Here is a 12,423-nt window from a genome sequence, read left to right on the forward strand (position 1 = left end):
GCCTACTAGTCACACAGGGAAAAGGATGGGTGAATAGGATCCAGAGGTACTGTTAATAATCCATATTCCAGCCGGTAGAAGAAGGAGGAGCCCGCGTCATTGTTCGTGAGAATATCAATGGAAACTAGTCAACATGTCTTTGTGCACCAAAGGGGAGATAAAAGGCAAGTCAGCACTTCTGAATAATAGGCATATTTTCAGGGTGCTACATATAGATAGAATTAAAGCCCTATTTGTTGCCTGTCGATTGCCCTTTCAGGTGACAAAATCCGTTCAGCAGTTCTCGAGTTACATGCCGATATGTGAGGCGTGCCCCAAAGTACGCAAAAGTACACATTACCACCCCCGACTCCCGGGGCTCTAGCTCCGTCAATCATTTGGCGATCTCGAAAATCTTTGCACAGGGTTGTAGCCAATGTGTGGCTTTCCAATGATACCCCATGATATGATAATTGGGGATCTAATTCGGTCTCTATTGATCGATTTATGATAAAGAAGGTTAAGAAGCACAGTGAAGTTACATAGTAACATTTTCAATCAATCAATCAATCAAACCGGTTGTTATTTGATTGATTGATTGATTGATTGATTGATTGATTGATTGATTGATTGATTGATTGATTGAACATTTTATTACCAGATTGCAGAATGGGTACAATACAGTACGGCTCAATACACACAATTGTTAAGGGGATGCAGACCAGAGAAAGACTTTCGTCTTCTTTACATCAGGGTCCCCCATTTTCAATTCATCATAACATATGACATACATGACATACAGATAGACAGTACTGCTACATCTTGTTTAAGAAGCACAGTGAAGTTACCTAGTAAAATGTTCAATCAATCAAACCGGTTGTTATTTGATTAATTGATTGATTGATTGAAAATGTTATTACCAGATTGCAAAATGGGTACAATACAGTACGGCTCAATACACATACATGCAGATAGACAGTACTGTTATACAATGGCATGCAAATTTCTCGATTCTGATTGGCTGAAACAGTCAAGTTAGACGTTGTTATTTATCATAACACACGCTCGTGATCCCAGAACCTGCTCACAACCGAATTACAATCACTCCGCCATTCGAGTTTTTACGAATGAAACCAAAATGGCAGACAATAATCTTTATGAATGGATGTATTGATAGCGTCATAACGACTCATTCAAAAACGATTCTGTCACGTGGAATGTGTTCGTTGCTTACACAATGTTGGATTATGTAATTGGTTGGTCATGAGTCATTGTGAAACAAAATATAAATCGTGTGAAGTGTGTTGTTAGATGCCATTCGTCAAAAGGACACTCTCATTTCACTGTTAATAAAATGTTCAATCAATCAATCAATCAATCCAATAACACATGCTCACTTCACTGTTAGACGGCATGCTTTGAAGCCTTGTTGTTTCAAACTGGTTATGCTTTGGCCCTCTTTCGAAGTCGGTTATGCTTATGCCCTGTCCACACGAACGTGGGGTGTTATATAACCGAGCCTTAATGTTGCTGTGGGACAAAGTGAGACTAGCCTCCAATCAAATGCCATGTATGTAGATATTATAATTACTATGTTTATATAGTGGATCATACAAATACAAACACAATAGATGTTTTGGAACTTTTGATATGTATTGCCCCTCAACAGGCCACAACTGGGCAACATAAAATTATGCTTGTTAAGCACTATACCAAAAATAAATAACAAATATATACTGATTGATTGAACATTTTAATTAACAGATTGCAGAATGGGTACAGTACAGCTCAATACACACAATTGTTAAGGGGATGCAGACCAGAGAAAGACTTTCGTCTTGTTTACATCAGGGTCCCTCATTTTCAATTCATGACATTTATGACATACACAACATACAGATATAAGAATCTAATCAAATCATCTAAACTAATCTAATCATGACATACAGATATATATATCTCTGCGCACCAGACTGTGCTATTAAACCAGGAAGTGCAGCACTATGTTGAGCCTGTCAGCAGTAGAGCCACTACTGTATAGTGCGCCCTGCGCTGCAACACAACAAGAGTGAACAAAAAACGCTCATGGACCCGCGGTCTCACGCTGACTGCTCGCTTGTTTTGTTCCGTTGGATTCGTTTTGGATTATTTGGGCTCAAAACGTACACTACACGACTGAAGGCCTCTGCATGCTACAGAAACTTCAAAGCAACTGCAACACAACATCGACAAAGCAACAATGTTTTAGACACTTTATGCTTCTGCAACATCGACGCGCAAAGTTAGTTTAACTAAAGTTAGTTTAGGTTCGTGTTAACGTTAGATAATGTACGAAATAAACGTATTTCCGGTGATTTTAGACGTCGCTCTTTTATTTTGAAAACCCCCGACCGGAAGTGTTATAGTGTCTGTTGCTAGCAGCTTAACTTTCTGTGCTTTTCGAGCTAACGTTACCGTAACATCATTAGTTTCCAATGGAGAGGACCTCGGCTCACATGCAGCTCAAACTACCTATTGGAATAAATTAATTGATTGATGTTTAACTTGTCCCTGTGTGTGTCCAGTCATTTCGACTAGCAAACGTTGTATTTAACGTTACCTCAGGACGGATACCATTGTATTTACTTGGTTAGCTATTTAGCTAATGTGGATATAGCATTTTGAATAGACCCAATGCTAGCTGGCTGGCTACAGCTTTATTTACTAAATTATGGAGGCTTTTTAATCGTCAAGGTAAGAGAGGATTTGTCATGATCAACTGAAGGCGTATGCTATGGAACAATATGTGCTTGGGTTTTCAGAAAAAGGCGAGCTATGTGACGCTAATTATTTAGCGTCAACGCTGGAAACAACAATGGAGGATGATATTCTCTGCGGGACTAATATTATTCTATGACAGCCCCGCCCCCATTCGCTAACCAACCAATCACTGCTACGCAATATCAACGCAACGTTGTTTAGGTTAGATTTGAGGGACATGTACGCAACGTCCAAGCAACACAGTCTACAAGACCCTCTAAAACAACCGCGCTGAAATCGCGCCGATGTTGTGTTGCAGTTGCTCTGAAGTTTCTGTAGCATGCAGAGGCCTTGAGTCGCTTGTGTTGTGGCTGTGTGTCAGACTCTGGAGGCACCCGCCCACCTCTACCTCTGATTGGCTTGTCCATGACATTTTACTCAACCTCAGCCAATCGTCAGCATGTTTGTGCTTGGCTCACGCACTGCCCACTAAACAAGGAAGAACATATTGCCTCTCAGCGCACAGATCTGTCTGATGAAAGAAACAGGTTCATTCATAGTAACGCGCCGCATTTTTTTGCAGTAACGGTAACAACGTTATTAAGATTGGAAGAGTACTCGTTACTGAAAAAACTAACGCCGTTAGTAACGCCGTTACTTATAGCGCCGTTATTCCCATCACTGCTGACGATCACGGAATTATAAACGACCCCCCCCCCTTTCCTCCGCGCATGATGACGCATAACGTATAGGATCATATACAGTTGCATTTTTTAATATAGCGTGTATCGGGAATAAACGCAATCGATAATCTATATATGCGTTTAGGCCTATAACTCACGTTCTAGGAATTACTGCAGAAAACGATAAAAACATGCTTATATTCTAGAAGGTATTTTTGTATGAATGTTTGAATGAAAAAGTATAACGTTCCTACATCCTGAACGATAGATAATCGATGTTGAATGGGCCATAGTAATGTCAATTTAGCAATACAATTTTAAAAGTTATAGCCTTGCAAAGAAGGTGAACATCTCCATAGGCTTAGAGTGGTGGCAGACTGGCTATATTGATGGATATAAGTTATGGCAGGGAATGTGTTAAAATAGTTTAGATCTGTGTATGTTGTGTAAAAAAATATATATATATATCTTGAAAGTAACGCAATAGTTACTTTCTGAAGTAACTGGTTACTTTTATAATTTGTAACTGAGTAAGTAATTTAGTAACTTTTTGTAACTAGTTACTTTTTAAAAGTAACTTGCCCAACACTGATAGTCAGTAAATGCTTTATGTAGTATGGGTGATATATTGATCAGATCGGTTTGCAGTGAAATGAATGAACAATTGGGCTGAAAATGACGTTAGCGTCCTCTTAACGTGCGTCAATGAGACTGGCGGTGAAAGATCCCAGGTATACGCCGCCGATCGCCTAGGTCCATTTCCGGTTTGTATGTCGCAATAAACGCCGAAATCATATCGATTATTAAGTTTATAAAGCGATCCATTATATACATAGTGTCTGTCGGGAGCCTTGCGACAATATCTGACGGCCGGATGAATTTAATCGACGCACACCTCCCACTTCCTGTTGTTCCGAGTGTAACTCGCCCGACCATCCACCAGGCGGCGGTATTGAGCCGTCGTTGTATTGAGCCGTAGGGTCCAGCTGTGTATATATGAATTATGAATGCCATGGCGAAAAAATGAAATATTGATCTCAATATTGCTGTACAGCGTGATCTGGCGGTCAAAGCATGGCGGGCAATAACGTGTTACAGCGTGAATGGCGGTGGATGTGTTAATGTGCGCGGTTGCACTGTTCGTCCACACACAACCGGGTTTTTGGAACACTGCAACCGTGTTCTTTTACAACCGGAGTCCAGGGTGAAGTTTTGCGCGCATCCCGGTTGCAGTGGTTGCGTGTGGACATAGTAACCGAGGTTATTTCCAGTGTTTACAGCAGAGCTGTCCCAAGTAGCTGCGGCTACCAACTAAACTCATGTGTTGTCAAGTTATTGTTATAAGGAACCCAGTCCAACAGTCTGCATCCCCTTAACAATTGTTTGTATTGAGCCGTATTGTATTGTACCCATTCTGCAATCTTAAATAACGTTTTCATCCATTTATTCTAGCGTTAACATTACTACGTTAATGCACGCTAGTCTCAATGCTAACTATATAAATGGAAAATGCCAATCACATTAGCATGTAGCTAACAACATCAGAGATCTTTTTGTGAGACTAAACTCTCCGCTCTTGGTGGTAAATTGTGTTGACGTTGGTTTTGTTTCATCAACAAATGAGGCAGAACACAGTGAATGTATCCTTTTTTGTTTATTGCACTTTTATTGCACTTTGTTTCTTGCTGAAAAATAAATGCTATGTTGCTAATGGCTCACACGAGGTCATTTAAAGATGGTGGGTTTCTGTTTTTGAGCAGGACGTGGAGTGACTCGTTCAACCCTTCTGATTGGTTGAAAATGGCCTTCATGTTTGAGCATGTGTGAAGAATTTTAAAAACCCTGGTGTCAAAAATAACCGTGATCGTGTGGACTGGGCCTAGTTTATCTTTAGAGCAGGGCGATAGACCACCAGCCCTGATTCCAAACTCTAAGCATAACCGACTTCGAAAGAGGGCCAAAGCATAACCAGTTCGAAACAAGGCGGACATTAATAAAATGTTCAATCAATCAATCCAATAACACACCCTCACTTCATTCTTAGATGGCATGCTTTGAAACAGTGCACCTCCGAGCTGCTTCTATAGAAAGTAGGTTCCAAAAAACCCTATAGGGAGGCAACTTCTCTTCTTTTTTTTAACCTACTTTTTCTGCGGATGGTTTTGTGAATAAATCTCCATTATGCTTAAATTAATATGTGTTTATTGTATAGCAATAAGGTTTGTTTACATCAGGGTCCCCCATTTTCAATTCATCATAATCATAACATATATGACATACATGACATACAGATAAACAGTACTGCTACATCTTGTTTAAGAAGCACAGTGAAGTTACCTAGTAAACCATAATCACCCTACAAAAACTACTGTATTTGTAACTCTGGTACGTCATAAATGTATAGATGTAGCAGTACTGTCTATCTGGGTTTAACATGGTTTGTGGCGCTCCCTCTGGTGTCTACTAGTGGATCTACTATTTGATCTACTTTCTCTGTGGATGGTTTTATGAATAAATCTCCATTATGCTTCAATTACTGTGTGTTTATTCTATAGCAATAAGGTTGGATGAATTCGGCCATTGTATAAAAGACATTACACCACTTGTAGTCGTGTGTTATAGGAATTAGATCATGCCTAGGGGGGTCTAACAACCCTCCGCTGCGCGTCGGGCCTAACAACCACCCCTAGGCATGATCTAATTCCTATAACACACTGCTGCGCGTGATGTAATGCTTAAATAACCCAGCTATTGCACGAAGGTGCTGTGTAAAGGAATGCAGAGTAGGGGTGTTGTTCCATCTGGCTCCTGAAGTAATAAAACAGGAACGCCTGCTGGGACAGGACACCAGAAAACCACTCTGCAGACCTAGGCCAGTCCCTCCCTTTGGGCAAATGGAGACTGTGGCAAACTGGACAGAAATCTAATAGTTTGATTTGTTCCGTCGGTTTAATATACACATGTTTGGTATGGTATAATATGAGTTACGTAATGGTGCACAAATTGGTACCAAATAACCATTGTTTACTCCTCAGATTAATATTTGAATCGTTTAATTTGATTACTGTACATATCTGATACTTCACAAATCTCTATCCATATCAACTATAAATCTGTTTACTATTCTCTAACAACAATGTACACATTTTCAGCCAGTTTCCTTTTAATGAGTATAGTGTATTAGGTATTATGTCATGTTTAGTCTTGTTAGGATCTGTGGGATATTTGTGGATATCCTGATGAAGAATGTTCTCAGTCAACCGAGGTTTGGATAATAACAAGGTTTATTAACCAAACAGATAGAATACATAGAGAGAATGGCTGAGGGCTTCCCCCAGGTGATCAGCTGAAATGACCCAGGTGAGAAGACCTCGATAGATCTCGGGAGGAGACCTATATAGTTAACAAGGGGGGGGGGGTCCAATTTGATAGGTCAGATGGGGGGGGGGGGGGGGGGGGGTACAGGTTTGGGGAGAGGGATGTCTTATTCCACAGATAGGGGGGGGGGCACAGGTAAGGGGATATAGGGGAGGGGAATATATTTACATGAGAACATTATATTATAATTATACCACAATACTCACTTTTCTTTCTTATAATGTGGGTGAGATTAATGTATAATATACCAGGGTTGTTTGGAACAGGTAAACGTGAATAGGTATGGTACAAGAATGGGACCGATGTAATTCATTGGTTATCAGATAATGAATAAAATAGAAAATAATTAAAATAATGAAAATGTTGGCCAATGTGATCTGTTGGTTGGCCTAATAGTTTAAAATAGTATTATTTATATACATGATTCATGACATGATCGACTGGACTGCGGTCTGTGTTATTTTGATATCAGAGATGTGGGAATAGATATCACCCTTTTCTTTTATTAATCGCTCAAAATACCTATATCAATGAGTGGTCCTCAACTCTGATATCAAACAACAATTAACATAATCATTAGAAGCTATAGCTGTGCAAATATCTTGGCATACCTTCAGTCGTTCATGTCGTGACTCAGGGGAGCTAATGTGATGGTTGTGCATACAGGCATAGTAATAAAACTATTACATACATGTGAGCACTGTCTCTGTGTGGTCAGAGTGCACAGGGTGAAAAACAAAATTGTGTGCATAATTATTAGGAATAGGATTTACACATAAGGCTAATGTGTACAAAAACATTTTAACAACCGTTAACCTGGTGGTTAATAAAACTAACATGATTGATTATGGGAAACTATTCAAAAATATATATATGCACATTTTATAATGATTCTTGGTGAAATTACTTAGGATCCAGTTGTATTTAACCTGAGTTTGAGTGTCACTTTCATCTGTGATTGCCTCAGTTTTGTTGGTCTTTACTTAGAATCAGGCAATTTTCTCCATTTCTTCTCTATAAATGAGGAGATAAAACGTCTTATGCATCGCTTCTGTATGTAATTCTAGTGCATATACTATCAACTGTTCACCATACAGGTGCAAAACAACAACGTTACATGTCCTCTTCTATGAGAGAATAAACCAACTGATTCTTTCTTGTCTGACAATACAATTTTGTAACCTAAGTAATTCAAATGTGATGTAATACAGTAACACAGTAAAATTTAAATAAATACATAATAATGTGGACAATGTGGCGTTCAGATGCCTCTTGGTCCACAGGTCTCTGATGATGTCTCTCTTCTTGACGGTGCAGTCGGGAACATTCACTCCTCCATCATTCAGAGGGGGCCTACAGGAGGTCGCCGTCCACTCCCTGTGTACCTTGTCAAGGGTCACCGGTAGCAGTGGGGCGGTCAACTATAGTGGCCTTGCAGACTCTTTTCCTGGAGCCTATGTTGTTCTCCACCACCATCACATGTCTGCCACTGTGCTCACGCTTGACCTTTATCAGGCCTTGAGACATGGCGGTAGGGTGGTCTTGAACGTGCTGTGTGGTGGTTGGTCCCCCGCTCCCCGTCATCGCGGTACCAGAGGGGCGAGGGTTTGCTGGTGTAGTGGCCTGTCTGTAGGACGCTCTCTCTCACACGGATGACAATCTTGTCATGGGAATCCACCTTGATGGTCGGGGACTTCAGTTCCCTTTTGCAGATGGTCTGCCGCGGGTCGCCGGGGTGAGGCTGCATGTCGTCCTTTCTGTCTCTGCTCCCCTTCCTTTGGGGACGTCTGTGTTGTGTGGGCTGGTGGTTCTCCCACGGTTGTTGTCGTCGCCCTGGTTGTGTCCGCAGCTCCTTGGCGGCGTCCCTGGTGGTCCTCTGCTGTCGTGGGTCGCTCAGGTCACTGGGTTGTGTTCCTCTCTGCCTGGTCCTGCCGTCGTTCGTGGTTCAGGTCACGCGTCGTCTCACTCCTTCTCACTTGTCGTGTCCTCTCACCAATATGATCTGAGGATAATAAAATTGCCTTAGAAAACCTCTTCACATAAATGATTCAACGCCTTTCTGCTAAAGAGGAAAATCATTTTGGGATTAATTCAATTCATTGTAAATAAAATGCAAGCCAATTGTATTAGCAGTGATTCCTTATGTCAAGAAGGTCACATTCACTACAATCTTATCAGATCTTGTATCTAACTAGATCTTACAGCATTAGGCTTTAAATAAAATTGTAAATGAATGGCCAAAGTCTTGAATAAGATAAAATAGCTCTTTGTCTTCATAGTTTGTGATGTTAAATTGAAGTTGATCTTACCTGTGCGATGGGTGTGCCTCAGGATACTTACCTCGTCACGCCTTCTCTGGCGTTCTTCACGTCTCAGTGTGGCTCGTCATAATTTAGCATGGGGAAAAACATAAATTCTAGGCAGCCAGTTAATTTTGCATGAAATACATCCATTCATTTTCTCGTCTACTTTTAAGTAGCATTAATTTAATTACCTCTAATACACCTTGTGCATTTTGATAATCATTGTGTAAATGATTATCCTGCTTTCAACTGATACAAATAAATCTAACCCTAGCTAACCTTACTGTCATGCATTTGTCCTAATAAACTAACCTACACTGTAGCACTCAACACTTTGATGACCATTGTTACTCGGCTGATAGAGTTGTGCTCTTCCTGATGTCTTGTCGCGCAGAATCTGTGAGTCGCTTTGGATAAAAGTGTCAGCTAAATGATCAATGTATGTGTATACCTTGTACATTTAGATAATTGTGCTCCAATTTTGGTGGTTGATATTTTGCAGTCATGGAAATGTATTAGTTGTTAAAAGAATAGTCATGCATGTTATTGGTTATAAGCAGAGAATAGAAGGAGGAGATTGTAAGTAAAGTTGTTTTCATCATTAATCTTTCATCTCGGGCACTTCTACTTTGTCTGGTTTTATTCAGAATTCATCTCTAATTCGTGTGCCTCTTGAAAAGAGATGATGAAAACGGTTAGTTATTGTTAGTATGGGAATTATGTAGATTTTCATGACTGCAACATCATCACTTGTCTGATTCATGTTAATTAAGTGGTTCCATCCATTGTTATTCATTGTCAGGTGAGTCCACCAAACCTGTGGTCAGAGTGCAGGCATTTGCATTGCTTTGTCTCCCTCACGCTATACCCTGTGGGTTTCAAGTGCCCATCCTGAATAGTGTCTGCTATCGTCTCACAATTGATTTCCCTTTAGCTCCAAACTGCTTTGTGTTCTAATGTAGATTAACTCAGTCCCTTTCTGTCTCTTGATTGTCTGTTTGCTTCCTGTAAACACAATTTACATGTGGGTGTTTGGATGCAGATTTGTTTTAACTGGTCAATCGATTGTCTTTCAGCTCCACATATGTTGACATGCAAATTGTTGGAGTTTCAGTCTTTTGTGTTACAATTTGGGTGTAGGTCTCTGCATCTCGCCGCAGAGCCTGACTGAAAATAAAAACACATGTTAATTTTCCACTCCTAAGACCATTTTTGAGTGTGTTCTCTTTGATTTTGAGTTCAAACACACGTCATCTAGTTTTCATCTATATAAGGTCAAGCGCTTATACTGGAAGTGTGTTACTCATAAATTGTGTTGTGTTCAGTTATGATGCATGATTTTCTATGGTACCCCGTATCAAAATGTGGGAATTAAAACATACTGTTTTATTAAAATAGAAATGATTTGTTGAATAAACATAGCATGTTTGCCTTATCACTAGCCTTGTGCACATTTCTAAGATATAGAAACCCATTTATGAGGTTTTATACAGAAACCTATACAGATATGTTACAAATCTGAAACAGGCATTGAGGTTAGCTTTATGTGACTTATAACTTGTATAGTAATGAAAAACAATCACTCATGCGATATGGGATAGCTATAATTCACTGCAAATGAGAAGATAGTTATGTCATGCAGCTACATTAGGATTTCATACTTACCGGAAAAAGCTGCCGTTTTCACGTTGGATCCTCACAGTTCAGTTATTGAATAACCATATTAACTTACCCCCTTTTGTGCCCATGTGTATCTTTAATCGAATAGTGGTTCCTGAGGCTGTAGCACGTTACGTGTCGTCAATGCAATGCTTGGCTCGTTTCTCTTGGTTGTCTGGGACAATGCGTTCCTGGAAACACTCTTCTGCATCTCGCCACAGCAACTCAACACTTTCCAATAGCAGCGCGCACATACATATACAAATAAAACATATACACGTGGATTTCATATACCCTCGCCCTCGGGCATATTAAACTTTACGTTCGCCTATGGATAGGCTCACAACAAAACCATAACTCCACGGCGCGCATAGCGTGACGTCATCGCTCCAAGCGACGTTCGTGCGTTCTCATTCGCCTCGGAAATAACGCTTTGCAATCCTGCAGTACTAGTTCCGCGAGCTCTCAATAGCCTGGAATTTACCTAAAACCAGCGTTTTGTAACCGAATGAACGTCACTTGTGCATAGTGAAACGTAAACAAATAGAAACGATAAACTATAATTTCCAACCGGACGTTACATGTTGCGCGAGTTGTACCCCAATGTTATTCCCATAATGTTAACTCGTCTCTCAATGCTCGGCGCGATATCAGTCGGCATACTGTGCACATACAAACGAGACTTTAAACAGACAAACAAACATTAATACATATAAGTTAACGTGTGTGTATATCTGACTGTATTGGATCGCTGTTCGTTTAGTCGACCAGCACCGCTGCGACAAGGCATTTATACCCTTGATATACCTATACATCGTTATTAAAGTCATAACGACCGAACCTGACTTCGAAATTTACCAGCGATATATTAGATTATATATACCTTTTAATCATACTCTCGGTCCCTTCAACCCGCGACTAATGTCCCGTTAAATGTACATTCACGTACTGCCGAGGCATCGCCGGTCACCTTCCCGCTATCTGTATAATCAATTGGTTAATTCAATCCGAATACATCGTTTTCAGGAATGGAAGAGGTTGTGAGCTTAGTTTGAGGTTGAAACTATGAATATTATGACGCTACTCTGGTAATTAATAGGTTCCAACAGAGTAGCGTTTTCCAAGGATATCACATCATAATAAGCTCACCTTATCTTCTTTTGTTGCCTATATTTTAGTCTGCATCAGCTTAGACTTGGGTTAGCAATCCAACAACCTTTTATTGTGTGCCTTAGCTTTTGGTCGGCTCCAACTCGACCTGGAATAGCACTTCAACCTTTGTGCCTAAACTTTTGGGAATAGCACATATAACCCATCCTCTCAGAACCGCCTGATAAGGACCCAGGTGCACGCGCGCCCTGGTAACGATTCTCAATACAGATCAGATATATTAATGCACATTATTCTTACTCAGCCATGATCTCAATATTTGACAACATTCTGTAATATTCACCTGGCACAGAGAAAAGCGGGAAGGTTTTAATTCCTTGCCATACATTTTTTGGTCGACCAGTCTATTATACTCACTTTTCTCTGTATAGCTGAAACAATACAGCACGCCGGTAGGATGCAAGAGTCCGTCACAAGTTCGTAGACGCCAATTGTGGGATATTTGTGGATATCCTGATGAAGAATGTTCTCAGTCAACCGAGGTTTGGATAATAACAAGGTTTATTAACCAA

This window comes from Notolepis coatsorum (genome assembly GCF_963971535.1).
Source record: "Notolepis coatsorum genome assembly, chromosome: 1".
Classification (NCBI taxonomy): domain Eukaryota; kingdom Metazoa; phylum Chordata; class Actinopteri; order Aulopiformes; family Paralepididae; genus Notolepis; species Notolepis coatsorum.